The sequence below is a fragment of the Phyllostomus discolor genome, chromosome 4, assembly GCF_004126475.2.
Source record: "Phyllostomus discolor isolate MPI-MPIP mPhyDis1 chromosome 4, mPhyDis1.pri.v3, whole genome shotgun sequence".
Taxonomy (NCBI): Eukaryota; Metazoa; Chordata; class Mammalia; order Chiroptera; family Phyllostomidae; genus Phyllostomus; species Phyllostomus discolor.
Window position 1 is genome coordinate 105,114,002 of NC_040906.2, and position 19,562 is coordinate 105,133,563.

The 19,562-nt window shown below is 37.0% G+C and overlaps 1 non-coding gene across 1 annotated transcript; it reads right to left on the reverse strand.

Annotated features, from left to right (window-relative positions):
- Nucleotides 1-2,415: 2,415 nt before the first annotated feature.
- Nucleotides 2,416-12,028, reverse strand: LOC114495377. Its single transcript, XR_004902701.1, has 6 exons — nucleotides 11,996-12,028; nucleotides 10,789-10,818; nucleotides 10,671-10,691; nucleotides 6,858-6,878; nucleotides 6,304-6,324; nucleotides 2,416-2,438 (listed from the first exon to the last, which is right to left on the reverse strand). It is a non-coding gene; the product is annotated as an uncharacterized LOC114495377 (transcript).
- Between the last annotated feature and the right edge of the window lie 7,534 nt (nucleotides 12,029-19,562).

Genomic DNA, 19,562 nt, shown 5'->3' on the forward strand with positions numbered 1-19,562 from the left:
CCCATCATATTGAACTTCAGGGTTAAATAGCTCCCTGGTGGATCCATGCATCTTTCAGCTAAATATTCTGTATAATAACTGATTGCTCATATTCCTCTGAGGTTAATCCCTACATGTGTCTTATGTCCATTTCCCTTATTCACCATCAGAGGATGATTCTCGTCTTAGGATGCTTATTATCATAATGATTAGTATAACTCCTAATCAATTTTAGTTCCATCCTCTTTACTTTTGAAAGTCTCAACACACTCTGCTGTCTGGACTCCATGTCAGCAAATCCCCAGTATCCTTAACTTCTCTATCTGTCTTTTCACCATCTGGTTCTAATAAGCTCAGCTGTTGTTTAAAACACTGTCTCTTAAAGCCCTCTGAGCAATGGCTATATTTTGATCCTTTATCCAGGTATGACAGAGCCTAGAAATAGTACAAGAGAAATTATAGATCTTAGTTTATTGTTTTACTTTATTTCTATAGTAAATTATTTTTTATGACTTAATTGGATGAAACAATGCAAAACTAAATAAAACCTGTTTTTATTATAAAAGTAATAAAATATTGAGCTTGAAAGTTTTCCAGTGGTACCATTTATTTTAAATATATTAAAACATTCTTATTTGTAGGAATGGGCTGTATTTCAGTATTGGACTAGCAAATAATTTTGAAATTTAGGTTAATTTACATTTTAATTTTAAATTACATTAAAAAATTGAATCAATATTTTTTCATGTGCATAATATCCCAAATTTCTTGCAACCTTATATTTCAAAAAGATACTTTGAATGAAAAAATTAAATATATCTAATCATGTCCTGGGGGTAGTTGGACAGGATTTGGAGTCCAAAGAGAGTTTAGAACCTCAATTTTACTTTTTATCAGCTATGTGCCCTAGGGCAAGTTCAATAGTGTCCTTGAATTTATATTTTCTCATCTGTAATTCCTTCAAATATAAGTTTAATAAACATGACTTTCTTTCATTACAACTCTCCCCTTGTCCTTTACTCCCATTTCCTGCCCTCTTCACAACTCTTTCTTCTGTTTTATCTCTAAGCTAAAGCAGATACTGGGTTGACCAAAAAGTTCATATATTTTTTCTGTAAAATAAAAGACACTTTTTCATGTTCACCAATAATGTTATTGATTTCGATATTTTGAGTTTGTCAGCTATTTCCTGTGTGGTACAAGGTTGATCATTCTCAGTTAATGTCTTGATATGATTGCTATCAACTTCAACTGGTCTACCTTACCATGGAGCACCACCCAACAAGAAATCTCCAGCATGAAACTTCACAAATCACTTTTGACACATTTAATCAGTCACAGCACCTTCTCCATACACTTACTGCACAAATCTTTTTTCTTGAATTTCAATTGCATTTACCTTTCTTGAAATAATAAAGCATAATATGCAGAAAATGTTGCATATTTTCTTCCACCTTCAATATTAAAATGCTTACACAAAATTTCACCAATTTTGATATGCTGTTTTTGTCATAATATGATCTATCAAAATTGTTTCAAATGAAATTAAATAACAACTAAACACTACTAGAGCCATCCTATGGAAAAAAAAGAATGAACTTTTTGGCCAACCCAGTATTATTATTTTGCTAAAGCCATCATGGCCAACTAAAACCATTTTAAACCTCTCTTTATTCTTAATAAGTAGGCTTTTCATGTACCAAAATTCTCATTAGTTTCAGATAAATGCTCAATGACGGAAGGAAGAGGATGAGGGACGAGAGCTGGGCAGCTGGGGAACGATCCCAGCCCTGTGGCACACAAAAGAGAATAGAAATTGGGACTAGAATAGGACCTAAGTCATTGTTCCCCTGAAAAGAAACACAATTTAAAAGCTTAAGTGGTTATCTGGCTCAAAAGCTACACTTGTTTTGTGGGGGAACATCACAACAGGGAACCCTGTGGAGCACCAAACCTTGAGTAAGGGTTGGGTTGCAGCTCAGGGAGGTAGGAATTAGACATTTGGTGCCAGCTCAACCTGGGGACATGTCTAGGGAGGCTTCCAGTACCCCTCAGTCATACAAAGCTTTGAAATTCTCAGAAGACAGATAAGACTACTTGTTTCTCATACTGTATCATATCCCTTATCATCTTATCATTCTCACCAACTTCTTGCTGTCTCCCTTTTTTACTCTGTTTTTCTAGCATTACAAGTTTTGAAATGTTTTCTGTTTCCTGCTGACATGTCATCATGGTAAACCAGTAGAAAGTTTCATTTACATCCTATACTTTTGGTTGATTATTGAGGTGTCTGGGTTATGTAGAAAAAAGAAGTTGAAGAAATGTAGAGCGAGGCTTTGGCTGTGTCTCAGTGAAGAAGTCTGGGTCATTTAGGAAAATGTCCCTGTGACTAAAAGGGGCTAAATGTTAGTATAATTGATGAAAAGTAAGGAACTTACCAATACTCGACCGAGACAGGGCTAAAAGGAAACAAAACAAGAATGAGATCTGTGTTTCTCAGGGAGAATTTCGATTCCATAGCTACTGGGTTAGGAAATGTTGTGGGGGAAAGGGCAGTAATGGCCACATCTGTTTTCTATCGTGAGTTGCAATGCACTGTAACAGGCAGGTGGATATCCATTTACAGATTTTTTTGGCAGAATAAACTTCAAATTTTGTGTATTTTTTCAGTAATATTCTTGTGGGAGGATAAAATTCCAAGATCTATGCAACCTATCTTTTAATTTATATAGACTAACAATATTTGGGGGGTATTACTGGTTTCTCAGTCTATAGAAACTTCTCTGTTTCTATGTCTTTCTGTTTTTAAATTTCTGTTCCTGCTGCTTTTGTTTATTCCATTTTCCTTCTTTGCGTCTTTCTCCTCCTCTTCCTGTCTATCCTTAATTTTTTACCCTTTGTTTAAAAGAGCTTTGCTGTACCAAACTATTACTCCATAACTGTTTCAGCAGGGGGGTTTCCAGTTTAAAAAATCATTTCTGTCCATAGGGATGCTGAATAACAAGAAAACAAAATCAGGATGTACCTGAAATTTAGAAGATAAACAGTTAAGGCACAGAAAGGAAACTTCTCCTTTACTCACTTGGAAAAGTTGGACACAATATTTTTAAGTTTAAGCTGAACTTGAAAACTGGAAAGAAAGGTCTCCAAGAGTCACATATCAAGAGGGAATCTATAATTTTGACAGTAAATGACAAATTTCATCACTCATAAATCTTACTGGGAAGCTGGGTTTTTAACACCTGATCAGGAATAGAAATCAAGGCCACAGGCCTCATACATTGTAAGAACCTAGAACTAGTATTCCTACATATCTAGGCTCACAGAACCACTATATGTGAAATCTACCTGTTGGTCAAGATGTGCCAGGAAGCAACCCATTTGCACCAGGCCATGGTTGGAAATTGAGTGTCCAGTAATGGTGGAACCCTCAGGTTAAGTGGAGTCCAGGTATAGAGCCCACATTTGAACCCCTCATGTAGGGAAGAAACTATGAGTGCATAAACTATTATAAAAACTGACATAAAACCTATGCAATAAAATTATTGAACAGCAGAAGGTTTATAAGGAACTCAAACAGATGATAACCAATGAGTAATCTCACAGATTAAAGATAAAACACATTTGAGGAAACCTACTGCATGACAGACAGTAGCAGCCACAACACATAAGCTAACACATAAAAAGTGCCATTCAAAAGGAATTTCAACAACAGTGATTATACATTTACATACCTTATGGAGTTATTACCCCGATAAGTGTAGTACCCACCTTACACAGTTACTATAATATCATTGACTATGCTACCTATGCTATACTTTATATCTCCATGACTACTCTTATAATTGGAAATTTGTACTTCTTAATCTCTTTCACCATTTTTGCCTATTCTCCCCAATCCCACAAACCATCAGTTTGTTCTTTGTATCTATGGTTTTGTTTGTTTATTTTGTTTTTTAGATTCCACATATAAGCTCAGTGATACTAGGAATAAAAACAGGATATAAGTATAGATAGAATGAGCAATTTTTAAAATTATAAAATAATTTTATGCCATGAGGTACAAAAAAGCATTAACTAAAATTCATTTAATACTCATTTGTGATAAATTTTGGATATTAACATAGAAATAGAAATTTCCTTAACCCTAGAAAAGGGAAGTGCTAAATGGAAGCAAGCATCATACTGAGTGTGAAGCCAGAGACATTCCTGTTAAAGTCAGATATCAGGAAGGATGCCTGTGATATTCCTAGTATTAATATTGTGCCAGATATTTGGGTAGAACAATAAGATAAAAATAATTAAGATAATTAAACAACAGGGTTCAGATTGGGAAAAAGATTCAGAACTTTAGTTTTTGCAGATACGATTCTTGGCATGCAGAATCCAAGAGAATCTAAAAATTATTAGAACTGTTAAGAGCTCGCCAAGGTGGCTAAACATAAGAGCTACTCTCAACAGTGCAACATACAACATATATACTAGCAATGATTGTTTATAAAATCCATTAAAAATACCATTCATTACAGAAACAAAAACAAATATGTGCATAAGAATTCATCTAACTAAAGATACTTAAGACCTTTTAGGGAAAATGATAGAGCATTACTGAAGGACAAAAAAGTTGTGAATAATAGATACCTTGCTGTGTTAAGCATTGGAAGAAATGATTTTGTAAATCTATGAACTTGGTGCAATTCCAATGACATCCTACTGCGACTCACATGGAACTTGAGGAATTGATTCTAAAATTGTGTGTAAGAGTAAAGGTCCCAAAACAGCCAAAGCATTTTCCAAAAAGAACAGAGAGATAATTTGCCATTCCTCAGAGTAAATATTATCAAAAGCTTTAGTAATGGAAGCTATTTAGTATCAGTTAAACAAAAGACAAAAGATTACTGGAAGAGAAGAGAAAATTCAGGGAAAAAGAAACAAACAAGATGAAGGAGGTACTACAGATCAGTGGGGAAGGAATGCATGGCTGTAAATGCAGCTGGAGCAAATGGTTTTCCAGAAAAAAGTTAGACTCCTACCTATGTTATTTATGAACAAACTAAAAAACAACCTCCCTTTAACACCCCCTCCCCCCAAATCTCCTTTTGGATTAAAGTCCTTTGTGTGGAAAGAGAAACTTTATGACTATGAAGATGAAGTATAGGATAACATTTTGGTGATAGGAAGATAAGGCCAAAAAAGCACAAACTGAAGAAAACAAAAGGTTGACAAATGTTACTATAATAAATTGTATATGGGGGAGTGGGAGGGAGAATGGGGACCTTCTAAGGCCAAGAGATACCATAAAAATTTGAACCTAAGAAACAGAATTAGAGGAGATATTTGCAAATACTTAATGTACAATATAAAAAAGTAGCTTTTGTAACTATAAAGCATTTCTACAGATCAACAACCAAATGCATACATACCTGGGTAAACAACAAAACATTTGTTTAAGATGAAGCCTAACTAGCTAGTAAAGATATGTGAAGGTGCTCAATTTCAGAAATGAGCAGGAAAATGCAAATGAAAACATTTTACACTCATCAAAGTGGCAATGAAGTGAAAGGATGACAAAATCTAGGGTTGTTATTGATGGGTGGTAATGGCAAGCTTTTACACATTTTGATGTGTTTCCTGTGTAACTGCCGTAGAGCTCCATTAAACAATAGCTAGTAAATTAAAATGTGCCCAAGCTACATAAATGCTCACGCACAATGTGATTCATGAATCCCACTTCAGGGTATACAACCTGGATAAACTGTTTTCCACCTGCTTAAGGACATTTTGCATCATTTGTGATGCAAGAAATTTGTGATAGGAGAAATTAGAAACATTGAGAATGTAGCAGTAGGGAAAAGAATATAATAAATATTGTATATTCATAAGTTGCAATATATTTCAATAGTTAAAATACATAATCTACATTTCTATATATCTCAATATTACAATGTTATGAAGAAAAAAGCAAGTTGCAGTGATACTTTCAGAATGATGTCATTTTAGTAAAATTTTTAAAAGAATACATACAAAGCAATACTATATACTGTTCACTGATACAGAGATTATATAAATATATGAAAATAAATTTAAAAGATTTAAAATACAATTGTCAGTCTTTGGAAAGAGGGGAGAGTAGTATGTGGACAAAAAACATGTACACTTGAGAAATATGACAAAAGATCATTTGTCAAATCTAGGGTATTAATTTATAAATGTTAATTACTTTAGTACTTTATAACTTTAAGAGAAGGAAAAGACAAATACAAAAACTATAGGACTTGCACGCCAGCTGGCACTAGAATTGAAAACAAAGCACAAAGAACTTACCTGGGGAGTTGGCTGATGGTGCTACAGAGAGAGAGAGAGAGAGAAACATCAGGTGAATCATGGCTAACCTTTACATATCAGCTTCAATCATTGTAACTTCCTCTAAGAAGGTGAAGCCCAGGCCCAGGGAGATCCACTGACCTGGTGGCAGGTACTGGAGGTCATCCCCACCAGCTATTGCTCATCCTGTCAATCACTATAAAGTGTTTCACCTTTAGTAGACTGCTGCTACTCCTGTGAAACTTCATGGCTTATATTTTACTCTGTCCTCATCCCTCTCTTTCTCCTTTTGTCCCTTTTTCTCTTCTCATGAATCTCTATCACTTCCTTCTTTTCACTCATCATTTCCCCTATTTTTCCCCTTCCTGTCAGTCAATTTAGAAACTTGTTTTTTTACCAAAAGACCATCCTAAATCAGCATGAGGAAACTTTTCCTATTGCTTAGTTTTTAAATGAACTGATAGGGTTTCTCTTTCCTCAAAGCATTTACAATCTAGGGAAAGATTGTCACTAGTGGGAAGCAAATTTTTGTTCAGAAACAAGAGAATGCTTACTATAATCTCCTTTGGATCCATCTAAAAACACAAACAAAACAAAAGTTAATTGGGATTGTCTATTTCTTTAGTTTTTTTAAATCTTATTTTTTGATTATAGTTTACATTCAATATTATTTTGTATTAGTTTAAGGTGTACAGCATAGTGGTTAGACAATCATGTACTTTACAAAGTTATTTCCATGATATTTCAAGGACCCTCCTGGCATGATAAGTAGTCATTACAATATTATTGACTATATTCCCTATGCTGTACTTTACATCCTGTGACTATTCTGTAACCATCAATTTGTATTTTTAAAATTTTTTCACTCATCCCCCTAACCATTCTCCCCTCTGGCAGCCATTAGTTTGTTCTCAGTATCTATGAGCCTGTTTCTACCTATTTCTGTAGTTTTGATATTATTACAGAGGATTACTTGATCAACAGCCTCAAGTATCCAAGTAGGCAAGAAACTGTTGGCAAAATTTCCTAATGGCTTAATCTATGAGTCAAATGACATGAAAAAGTTAACTAAGGAAAACATGTAGTTAGAAGAAAAGATAAAATGTACACGGAGACACTGCAACAGAAGAATATGTTAGTTATAACATAAATTGAGATCTAGTAAGAGAAAAAATGGCAAAATTACTTAGCTGATTGAGAATTTAAGTCCAATGAAGATACAACAAATTATAATGAACACATATGCATATATTTATGGTGATTGGATGTGCATCCTGTGACCTAAAACTTCTTAGTAATGTCATGGAAACAGACTCTCTAAAAGATCTGAAGACAAAGCAAATTCCAGAAAACTAGTCATATATTATATTGGATAATAATAGTATTTGATATTTTATGAAAGTGTAACTAGCTAAAATCTACACAGAAATGTAAAGAAATATTTTTTTCTCAGCTTATTTTCAGAGAATGAGTGTTTTCCTTCCACACTTGGTTGTCACTGGGATGGGAGTTAACTGCAGAGCACACACAATCTTCTGTGTTTCACATTAATGTTACTTATTTCTCATGGTTCTATGGGTATTTTATTTTTATTTATTTATTTATTTTTTAAAGATTTTATTTATTTATTTTTAGAGAGGGCAGAGAGGAAGAGAGAGAGAGAGAGAAACATGAATGTGTGGTTGCTGGGGGTTATGGCCTGCAACCCAGGCATATACCCTGGCTGGGAATCGAACCTGGGACACTTTGGTTCCCAGCCCGTGCTCAATCCACTGAGCTACACCAGCCAGGGCTTCTATGGGTATTTTAAAAGTGGTAACTACAAATCAAAGTAAATATTAAGAGATGATGAATGCTTTCATGTGCTGTAATTATATTTGTTATAAAAGTCAATAATATTAACAATAAATCCAGTGTATTTAAAAGGTTTTGAATTATTATAGCAACTTTAATATATAATATGTGATGTATTTAGATTCAACAAAGATTATCAACTAGGACAGGAACAGAACCACAAAAATGGAGATCACATGGAGGGTTAGCAACAGGGGAGTGGGAGGAGGAGAGAGGGGGAAAAGGCACAGAGAATAAGTAGCATAGATGGTGGTAGAAAATAGACAGGGGGAGGGTAAGAATAGTCTGGAAAATGTAGAAGCTAAAGAATTTATGACATATGGACATGAACTAAAGCGGGGGAATGTGGGTTGGAGAGGGTGTGCAGGGTGGAGGGGAGTGAAGGGGGGGAAATGGGACAACTGTAATAGCATAATCAATAAAAATATATAAAGATTTATGTACTAAATTTCATGTATGTAAACTAATATGCTGATCTCACCTAGTATTTTCCTGTCAGAGATTTTTATAGTCTCAAGTTAAAGAGCAAGGGTTTTCAGGAACTACTATAAAGGACACATAGACAAAACCAAGGGGGAGGGTGAAAGTGAGGGAGGGAGGTGGGTTTGGATGGGGGAACAGTGATGGGGAGAAAATGCAGACAACTGTAATTGAACAACAATAAAGTAATTTATGAAACAACAACAAAAAGAGGCAACAGAAACAAGAACAGACTCAATATATTAATCTAACAATCAAGATAGCAAAACAAAAATATTGTTAATAAAAGTATATGCAAAAGAAAAAAAAAAGAAATACTAGAGGGCAGACTAATAGAGCCTGGGGACTTAAAAACCTAGGGTGACTGAGATTTATAGGGCCACCTTAGAGGTCCCTGGAAAGTCAGAGAGATACATTATCATTTGACTTTATGAAACTTAAATTACAGCTTATTTAGGCAATAGTAAAATGTTTACTGATGCAACTTTTCACTAAGAATGCAAGTACAGACTGCAATGGAAAGGAGCTAAGATTGTAGACTCCAAGCTAAAATCCTTAACCAGAAGTTAATAATTAAGTATTACTAAGTTGTGTGAGAATAAAGTCTCTAACTACATGAAAGTTGAAGTCAGGCAATTTTAAGCTCATATCCGGGTTTAGTCACTTGCAATCCCTATGGCATTGGGGCAAGTCACTAACATCTTTCATGTATATGCGTCTCTTTTATAAATTAGGGATATCAATTTATAGAGAATTAATTGTTTTTTTTTTGTGGGTTTCTTTAAAAGCTTTATTGAGGTATGATTTACATGAAATGTATAGCTCAGTGAGCTTGGTAAATATTTTTAGTTGCACAAAAACTGATTATTTAAGAACTACTTATTAAGGTTCACCCTGAGTAATGAGGAGAAGAGACTTATAAGAAGGCAGGAATAGAAGCATAGAAACCAGTCAGCAGGCAGTTGTATAGTTCAGGCAAGAGATGTTGGTGCTGTGGCTAAGATTGTCATCATGGTGAAAAGTGGACTGATTTGGGCCATGATTCAGAAGTATCAGGGATGGGGTTTTCTGGTGGATTAGAGGATGAGAAGAGTGAGAGAAAGGAATTAAAGATGACTCCAAGATAGATGGCCTGAACAATTGGGTAGACACAGGTCAGTACCTGTGCATAGCAGGAATCAGGACTTTGGTTTTGGACATGTTAAGACTGAGCTGCCTCTCATACATCTTCAAGACCAAGTTTGTTCACTACACAAAGACATATGGGGACTGAAATCCCTAACGCTGTCACTGCTGTGGGGCTACCTGGTGGATGGAGCCCTAATTCACACTAAAGTGACCTATAATGTAGTAGAGGCTATGGGAGGCTTTTTGGGCGTTTTATCCCTGAGTGGTTGACAGGGCCACTTATAGATATTAAATAAAATAAAATAAAATAAAAAATGCCTGCCAGAGTGACTACACGGTATGCATCAAAGTGCACTTTAGGTCTCTTCCTTTCCCAGTGTGCATAGTTTTATTTTGCTTATCTGTGTACCTTTAGTTCCTCACAGTCAGGTTGCTTCTTGCATGGGTTAAACGTGTTGTTCTGATGAGGAGGTTTGTTTCCCAAGAAACATGAGCTATAAGCCACAATAGTAGAAAATACCAGCACTTCTTTGTGCCCTTAAAATTATAATGCACATGTCATATGCTATGTGATAAAATCAGGGACTTGTTCTTCCATTTGTTAGCATTTGTATTAAGAAAAGAACACTGAATGATTAGCATTTCTGAACTCTGGGCATTACGCTTGAGCATTTGGATTTCTTCTGTTAACCAATTAGAAGGGGAACGGGAGATGAACTGGAGAGCACTGGGGAAAAGGTGTCTCAGGGTGTGAGGGTGAACATGTCTCAACACTTCTCAGACTCTTCTGTACTCAGTTTCTTGTCAATTTATCTGGGTAGAAATTTATTTTTGCAGCCCTTCATATTATTTAAGAAAAACATTGATTTTTCTTTAATTTTAATGCAGTCTTTAAATATACTTACCTTGATCATCACATGAAGTGTCTAGAGGATAGAGCAAAAAGAAAAAAATAAGATGTTTAATTTCTCATAAACAGATCACCGTAGTAATTTTTAGCAATTTGGTATTGAATTTATTTACCACTTTCTGTCGAATATGAATGTTGGAGTCCTAAAAGACAAGAAGGAAACTATGAGATCTACCTTGACCACTATGTCTACATTATTTTCTCATTAGGTGCAAATGTTTATCTCCTTCCTCTTTCAGATCTCTGAGAGGAAAGCTCTTTGTGGGGAAAAGAAAGATTAAGTTTACTACAGCCCATCAAGAAATGTTTCAACATTAGTCTAAAGCCAACTACAAAGAAATTTCTCTACTTTCCCAAATGTTCCCATTTTCTTTGAAATCCATTTCAGAAAACAAAGAGGTGATGCCATGGTCCTTTGCTCCTTAGTCTCATTGGTCAGGGCACATGAATCAGAGGTAAGGAAAGGATTAATGGACCAAGAACCCACGTGTGGGGCATGGACAAGCTGCTTCCTTTTGGGGATATCAATCTCTATGCCTATAATTTGTGTGTGTGTGTGTGTGTGTGTGTGTGTCCCTACAAAAAAGTAGAGAGTGCCTTGGAATGTCCCTAGAACTATCATATTTCTGGATGTTTTATTTCAAATATTCTTTATCATTTTTCCTTACTCATGCCAAACCTCATGTCCTCATTTGAGGGGCAGAGTATAACTCTATTGTTTAAAAGAAATAATGAAATACAATATAATTTTATGCAGTACATTTTGCCTTATATTAAGTGGGAATAGTACAGTGTAAGAATATGAGTCCTGGACTCAGGGCCATGGACCTGGGTTCCCTAGTCAACTTCTTCCTTTTCCATGAATTTGAGTAAATCTCTTAACCTTTTTGAGCATCAATGTCATCTTCTAAAATGAAGATAATAAGTTGTGCTCACCTATTGTACTTTATATCTTACAAAGTATCTTTTCATGTACATTATTCAATCTTCGTGACAAGCCATGAATTATATAATATTCCTATTTTACACAACCAGGAAGTTGTTTTGGAGAAGTGCCTTAACATTTCCACAATCTTGAGATAAACAGGAGATGGTAAGAATTCTTTTAATGGTCTTAAAAAGGGGACATATTTGCCTTTTCTGAAAAAATGCATAAGTCCTTCATGTGTATATACATGCACAGAGAGATGGGTTGGCAATTATTACAACAGCACAAGATATGCTGACTGAATAAATTATGCTCAAAATGAGATGAGTTTATTTTGTTCGCTAAGAAACACATTCTTACATTAATTCTCTCATAGTTTCTAATCTACTTACCTCTACCATCCTCATAGTCCAGAAGACCAGCACCTCAAGAACAAATGAGAGAGAGCTTCATGATTTTGCTTCATGAGATTTAGTGGGGCTTTAAGAGTCTGAGAGCTAAGGTGGACATGAACTCCTGGTGGTAAATAATGATGGAAATTAATTCATCTTGTAGGAACTAGGAACTGTGCATAATTAGCAAGAGCAGACATTGTACTCTCGTGTGACTGGTAACCAGTTTCATTTTAGTGAAGCTAAATAATAATCAGAAGGGGCTTCAAAGTTGCTTTTCTTCTTGGTACTTTGGCACCAGCTCCTGCTTTTCTTCTCTCACTAATTCTGGGCTATCTTTCTGCAACTTTAGCACCTCACTGGACATTGCCACGGACAAACTACTTCACCTCTATCTCTTGAACTTGGTACTCTCCTTATCAATAATAATAATCTTAGTTGTGTTCACTCTTATTATTCCTTGCTACATTAGATTCTTTTACCTAGCCACATTGCTGAGGCATCTTAGTTACCAGATTTTGACCTCTGCTTCATTGCCCAAGGAGTCTGCTGTTTCCATGGCTTGGTGTCTCTGTTGCTGCTCCCAGACTACAGGTACTGAAGAGAGCCCCAGAGTCATGAAGACCTACCACTATCAATTCATTCTGCCCAACTCCAACTTGGCACCCAGTGCTCCATAAAAGTCTTTGGTGCATTTCTCCCATTAATGTAGAAGTTCAGTTCATGGAATGATACCCCATGCAAACAGCTGCCAACGCAATGTAAACAAGACAGATTTGGTCCCTGACTTATGAAAATTCCATAAATGCTTCCTATCTTTCTTTTTCTCATGGGCATAAGTACTTACTCTGTTCTGAACTGTATCTTGATACATCAATTTCTGTGGAAGAATTAAGCAAAAATATTTCTGTTGGTCCCTTGTGAGAGGTGTCCTTTCTCCTGTCCCAATTCTCCTCTCTCTAATTTTTTTTGCTACTAAAGTGAGCTTTTGATCTGATGCATTTACTGGTTTCACCCTGTTTCCAGAGCCTCCAGCCAGCCCTCTGCTATCTATCCCTCCACACCATTTATTCTCTGAGGGATCAGCAGGACTGAAGATGAAAAATAGGGAGGGATACAGCTGACTAGAAGGAAATGGGAAAGATACTGAGAGAAAAATCTGAAAAGAGAGACCTCATGATCTAGAAGTAGGTCATTGCCTCTATGATCCCAACTGTCTGCTTGACAATGACTACTCTATATGTGTCTTATCATCTTCCAATTTTTAAAGAATTTTTAATTTGATGACAATATTACAGATGTTTCCCATCCCTCCCTTGCTCACCTTTACCCTGCCCCCATCCCTTCCTCTCTGTCCTTCACCACACTGTTGTCTGTGTCCATAGGTTATACATATATGTTCTTTGGCTAGTCCCTTCACCTTCTTTTATCCAGTCCCTCCTATACCTCTGACAGCTGTCAGTCTGTTTCATGTATCCATGCCTCTGGTTCTATTTTGTTTGTCAGTTCATTTTGCTCATTAGATCTACATGCAAGTGAGAGCAGAGGGTATTTGTCTTTCTCTAGCTGTCTTATTTCACTTAGCTTAATAATCCCCAGGTTCATCCATACTGTTGCAAAGGGTAAAAGTTCCTTCTTTCTTACAGCTGCGTAGTATGCCATTGTATAAGTATACTACTACTTTTCCAAATTTGAAGTAACTAAACTTCTTGAATTTGCTCCCTGTAATACTAGCTAGTTGTGTCTACTAGCACAGTATCTTCTCTCTTCCATTTTTCACTTTAGATAATTTCCCTTGGAGCTCAGATATTTTCTTTTAGAGTGTTGTTGTTACTAATATTATTAAACTCAATCTGATTTTTTTGGTTGACATTATTGGTAATGTGAGCTTGGGGAGTTTAAAAGTACAGGTGAATTTTTACTAAATTAGAGAAGCATTGATTCATGTATTGCAATGGATTCCCAGAATATTGGCAAAGCCTCTAGCTATCTGATAGTAGAAATAACTTAGACTGAATCTTGGCATCCTTACATTTGTGATTTTCACAGAAAAATCTCCATTTCATTTCATTGTTACTCACCGTTTTGCTTGTGTCTTGTCCATCTTGTTAACAAAAAAGCCAGAATGGCAAGTCCCAGTAGAATCAGGATGACAGCCAAAGTTATTTCTGAAATAAAAGCTCACCTGAAGCCCTGCTTATTTAGGTCCATTCATGATCAGAGACAACTTGTGGTCACCTCTTACTGTTGTCACCAGATACACATCCCCCATCTGTTATCTCAAGTATTTTTCTTTCATCTTTCTCATCTTACTGTCCCCACATTTCTTCCCCTGGCCATTTCTTAGCTTTTATGTAGATCCCTTTGTTCAAATATTGAGAACTTTCGATGCTGTGTAACCTGGTTTAGGGTCTAACAGATTTCCTCTACAACTGAGCTCCTTATCCTGGAAGCAGGGGAAGTTTAGAGAGTCAGCAGTATGCACAGCAACCCTCTCAGGTGTGAGAAAAAATACTAGTTTTATTTTATATCATTTAAGATTTAAGATTTAAATTTAATAGCTTTAAAATGTTTAGATTTGTAAGAAGCATATATTAGTCCACTTGTTTATTTATAAGATATATAAATATACATATATAAGAAATGCATGAGTGAGTGATCAAAAATTTTGAAGGTCCTTGACTGAAGGATCCTGACTGAGGTGGCCATATTAATGAAAGCCACAGCAGAGGAAAGAAATTTCATATCATTGGGAGAAGACCTTTTTAGTCATCTCCCATTGAGCCCCTCATGATAACTTAGATATTTTTGATGGTTGTTATGGTTAATAGAAGAAAGTATGGTGGGAGTAACCTGTGTACAGGAGAGAAAATTTTAATCAGATACCTTGTTATGGTTATGAAGAATGAAGACTATGGAGACTTTGGGAGGAGAGAGGGAGAGGAAGAGGGAGAGAAGAAGGAGGAGGAGGAAGGAAGGGAGAAAGGAATGAATAAATGTACCAATGAAACAATAAGTATGTCTGTTATAGCAAAATATGCTAAAAATATTGAAACCTGAAAGCCTAAGAAAATTAAACACACCATAATTAAGGCTACTGCAGAAAAATAATAGGTGAATTCACCTCAAGATATAATGACGCACCTCTAACTGGGGAAGATTAGGCAAATGTCTACTAAGTCTTTTAGGTGTTAGGTCATATGACACAAATTTCCTGCCAAATCAACCTTCAAAAATGTGCTCCTGCCCCTGGCTGGTATAGCTCAGTGGATTGAGCACAGGCCTATGAACCAAAGTGTCCCTGGTTTGATTCCCAGTCAGGGCATATGCCTGGGTTGAAGGCCATGTCCCCAGTAGCGGATGCACAAGAGGCAACCACACACTGATGTTTCACTCCCCCTCTTTCTCCCTCCCTTCCCTCTGTCTAAAAATAAATAAATTAAAATCCTTAAAAATAAACTAGAAAAAATATGCTCCTTATGGAACGCTGAAATGAATAATAATAATTTAGAATTTATCATGCAAGACAGAATTTTGTAAATGATGTGAAATAACCTCAGGGGGAAAAGAGATAACCAGTTGGTATACTCAGATCAAGCCTCTGGAAAGTAGGACTGCCTTTTACTTATGTATGAGATGTTCTAACTATAGAAGATAATCTCCACTTATGAGGAAAATAAGAGGAAGAGTTGAGGCAGATTATAAAGTGAGCAATATTATAGGAAGTGAGATAACAGGCTAGGAATTTTCCTGTGCACTAAAGAATGGTTAGTTTCTTTGAGCATTGTAAGCTCCATAAATGGAAGGAGAAATCAGCACTCACTCTCAAGCCGAGTGACCATGGCTTAATTTCCCCAGGCTCCCGGGGGAATCAATAAGAGTGAAAGAAAAGATATTGAATTTGAAAGAAAGTAGGCAAGAAAGGTAAAACAGTTCTGTGAAGGTCCCCAAAGAGAAGACTTCTGAGCCAGCAGGGTGGAGGAAGCCTCAGGGAATCATACCCAAGACTGTCATTTTCCAGGTATTGTCTTCGATGGGCTCTGGGTCATCTGAATTTCTTTGTCACAAGGAGATTAAGATAAAGTGAGCACCCCAAGCTCACTGTTTCTGAACAGTATGCACTTGGATGTGGTAAAGCCTTGTAGACAGTGATGCATAAGGTCGAAGAGGAATTGGGTGCCTCAGGTTGATCAGACCTAAGCAGGCTATAGAAGTGTGGCCTCTGAGGGTTCCGGGACCTGTGTCATAACAAAGAACTAGAACGTCAGAGAGGCAAGTGGAAAGGAAGAGGAAAACCAAGAAGATTTCAGAGCCCTTTGGAGGACATTAAACTTAAGATACTGGAAAGGGAATTTACTCTGTTTGGGTTTTGGAATAATTTCTAAGTTTTCAGAGATTCTGAGTCTAGAGCTTGCGTTTCATTCATCTTTGTAAAACTTGTGAACTAGAACCTCCTATAGAATAGGTATGTAATAAATGTTTAATGATTAAAAATGAGAAAAAAATTTTATATTTATTTTAAAAGAAGCAAATGAAGGGTGAGCTGTGTTGGAGAAAGTCAGAAGTTTGTGGTGATAGGGAAAATAAGCCAGTGAATGGGATTTCATAAGCTATTGTGCAGAACAATGACATACTAACATTCCCTTTTATTGAGTGTCTATGAACTATTAGGCTCTGCAGTAGATAATTTACAAACACAACCTCATTTAATCCCTAATAACCTTCACAATGAAATCCTTCAGGACCGAGACATCTGAAGTCACCAGCCAACATATGGTAGAGTTTCTGACTTTAAATTCCAGACTATTCACAAAGCCACACTTCATTTTAGTCTTTTAAAATACAAGTATAAAGGACACATGGATAAAAACTAGGGGTGGGTGGAAATGGGAGGGAGGAGGGGAGGGCTGGGTGGGTGGGCTGGGATGGGAGTAACAGACAGAAAATTGTACTGCAACAACAATTAAAATAAAATAAAATAAAATAAAATAAAATAAATATTCTTGACATTATTACAATTGTCCCCTATTTTCCTGCCCTTTGACCCTCTCTACCCAAGCCCTTGGTCCCTCTTCTCCTGGCCTTCACCACATTGTTGTCAGTGTCCATGGGCCATGCATAATATATGCATATGTGCTCTTTGGCTAGTCTTTTCCAGTCACCCCGAGGTTGACAGCAATACAGTCATTGCGGAGGATTCTAACACCCCAATGACAACAATGGATAGGCCTTCCAGACAAAAAAAGTATCAACAAGAAAACAGTGAACTTAATGACATACTAGATCAGATGCACTTTAATTGATATTTACAGAACACTTCAGTCTTGGACGCCAACTGTCCATGTGGTATTTATAGGCTAAGCAGTCAGCCTCTGGGAGACAGTGATGCCCTCCAGTTTTGGGAGGATCTACTTGCCGGTTCTGGGGCTGCTTGGGACTACTTTAATTTTTAAATCAACTTTGATAGTTGAAATGCTTATTTGGCCTATGTTATGGTCTAGGTTGATGAAAGAGGAATTATTTAAAAATTTTACATATATAAATTTAAATTACTAATATTCTTTTTTAAAAACATATTTTATTGATTATGCTATTACAGTTGTCCCATTACCCCCCTTCATTCCCCTCCACCCTGCACACCCTCTTCCACCCACATTCCCCCCTTTAGTTTATGTCCATGTGTCATAAGTTCTTTAGCTTCTACATTTCCCATACTATTCTTGCCCTCCCCCTGTCTATTTTCTACCTACCATCTATGCTACTTATTCTCTGTACCTTTTCCCCCTCTCTCCTCCTCCCACTTCCCTGTTGCTAACTCTCCATGTAATCTCCATTTCTGTGGTTCTGTTCCTATTCTAGTTGTTTGCTTAGTTTGTTTTTGTTTTTGTTTTAGGTATGGTTGTTAATGATTGTGAGTTTGCTGTCATTTTACTGTACATGCTTTTTATCTTCTTTTTTCTTAGATAAGTCCCTTTAACAATTCATAAAATAAAGGCTTGGTGATGATGTACTCCTTTAACTTGACCATATCTGAGAAGCGCTTATCTACCCTTCCATTCTAAATCAAAGCTTTGCTGGATAGAGCAATCTGGGATGTAGGCCCTTGACTTTCATGACTTGGAACACTTCTTTCCAGCCCCTTTTTGCCTGTAGGTCTCTTTTGAGAAATCAGCTGTCAGTCTGATGGGAACTCCTTTGTAGGTTACTGTCTCCTTGTCTCTTGCTGCTTCTAGGATTTTCTCCTTCATTTTTACCTCAGTTAATGTAATTATGATGTGCCTTGGTGTGTTCCTTCTTGGGTCCAACTTCTTTGGGACTCTCTGAGCTTCCTGGACTTCCTAGAAGTCTATTTCCTTTGCCAGAATGGGGAAGCTCTCCTTTATTATTTGTTCAAATAAGTTTTCCACTTGTTGCTTTTCCTCTTCCCCTTCTGGTACCCCTATAATTTGGATGTTGCAATGTTTAAAGATGTCCTGGAGGTTCCTAGGCCTCTCCTCATTTTTTTTGAATTCTTATTTCTTCATTTTTTTCTGATTGTATGTTTTTTTCTTCCTTCTGGTCCACTCCATTGATGTGAGACCCAGCTTTCATTTAATCACTATTGGTTCCCTGCGCTTTTTTCTTTATTTCACTTAGTGTAGTCTTCATTTTTCATCTAATTTGTGACCAAATCAATCAGTTCTGTGAGCATCTTGATCACCAGTGCTTTGAACTGTGCATCTGATAGGTTGGCTATCTCTTAGTCACTTAAAAGTACTGGTTGTGGAGCTTTCATTTGTTCTTCTGTTTGAGCCATCTTTTTTTTTTCCCTTTTGGTCTGGTCACGCCTGTTATGTATGAGGGGTGGAGCCTTAGGTGTTCACCAGGGTGGGGCACCCCAGTTGCTGGGTTGTGACGCTGTATGTAGGGGCAGGGTCCGAGAAGGGACAATGGCACTTGCTCCACTCTGTTGGGACCTCACTCCCTTGCACCACTTCCCCCAAGCACACTGGGTCCCTCTGGTGCCAATTCCTGTGTGGGTGGGCTTGTGCACCTCATGGGACTTTCCAATGACCTCTCCTGTGAGGCTGGGAGTCTCTCCCTGTGCCTCAACCCTAACAGGTGTTTTCAATCAGTGCCCCAAGGCTCTATTTCCCAGCTCTGGGATCCTGCGTTGTGCGCAGTGCCTTGCTTCACAATCACTGTCTCACTGGATCTCCTGGTTGCCACTTCTTGGCTGGGTTTGCCAGCTGCCTCTTGCGCACTCAGGGTCCACCTGCTGCGGTCTTGTGTGTCCCGGATACCTTACAAGCCCAGTCCCAAAGCTCTCTGCTCTCTATGCTTTGACCACGCCCAGCTGCCCAACTCCGCCCCTCCTTACCAGTCTGGATGAATGTGTCTATTTTAACTCCTTGGTTGTCGACTTCCATACAGTTCAACTTTTCTGTCAGTTCTGGTTGTTATTCTGTTTCTAAATTGTTGTTGTCTGTATCTTGGTTGTGCGAGGAGGCACAGTGTGTCTACCTATACCTCTATCTTGGCTGTAAGTATAAATTACTAATATTTCAATAATTACCTCATAATTTAA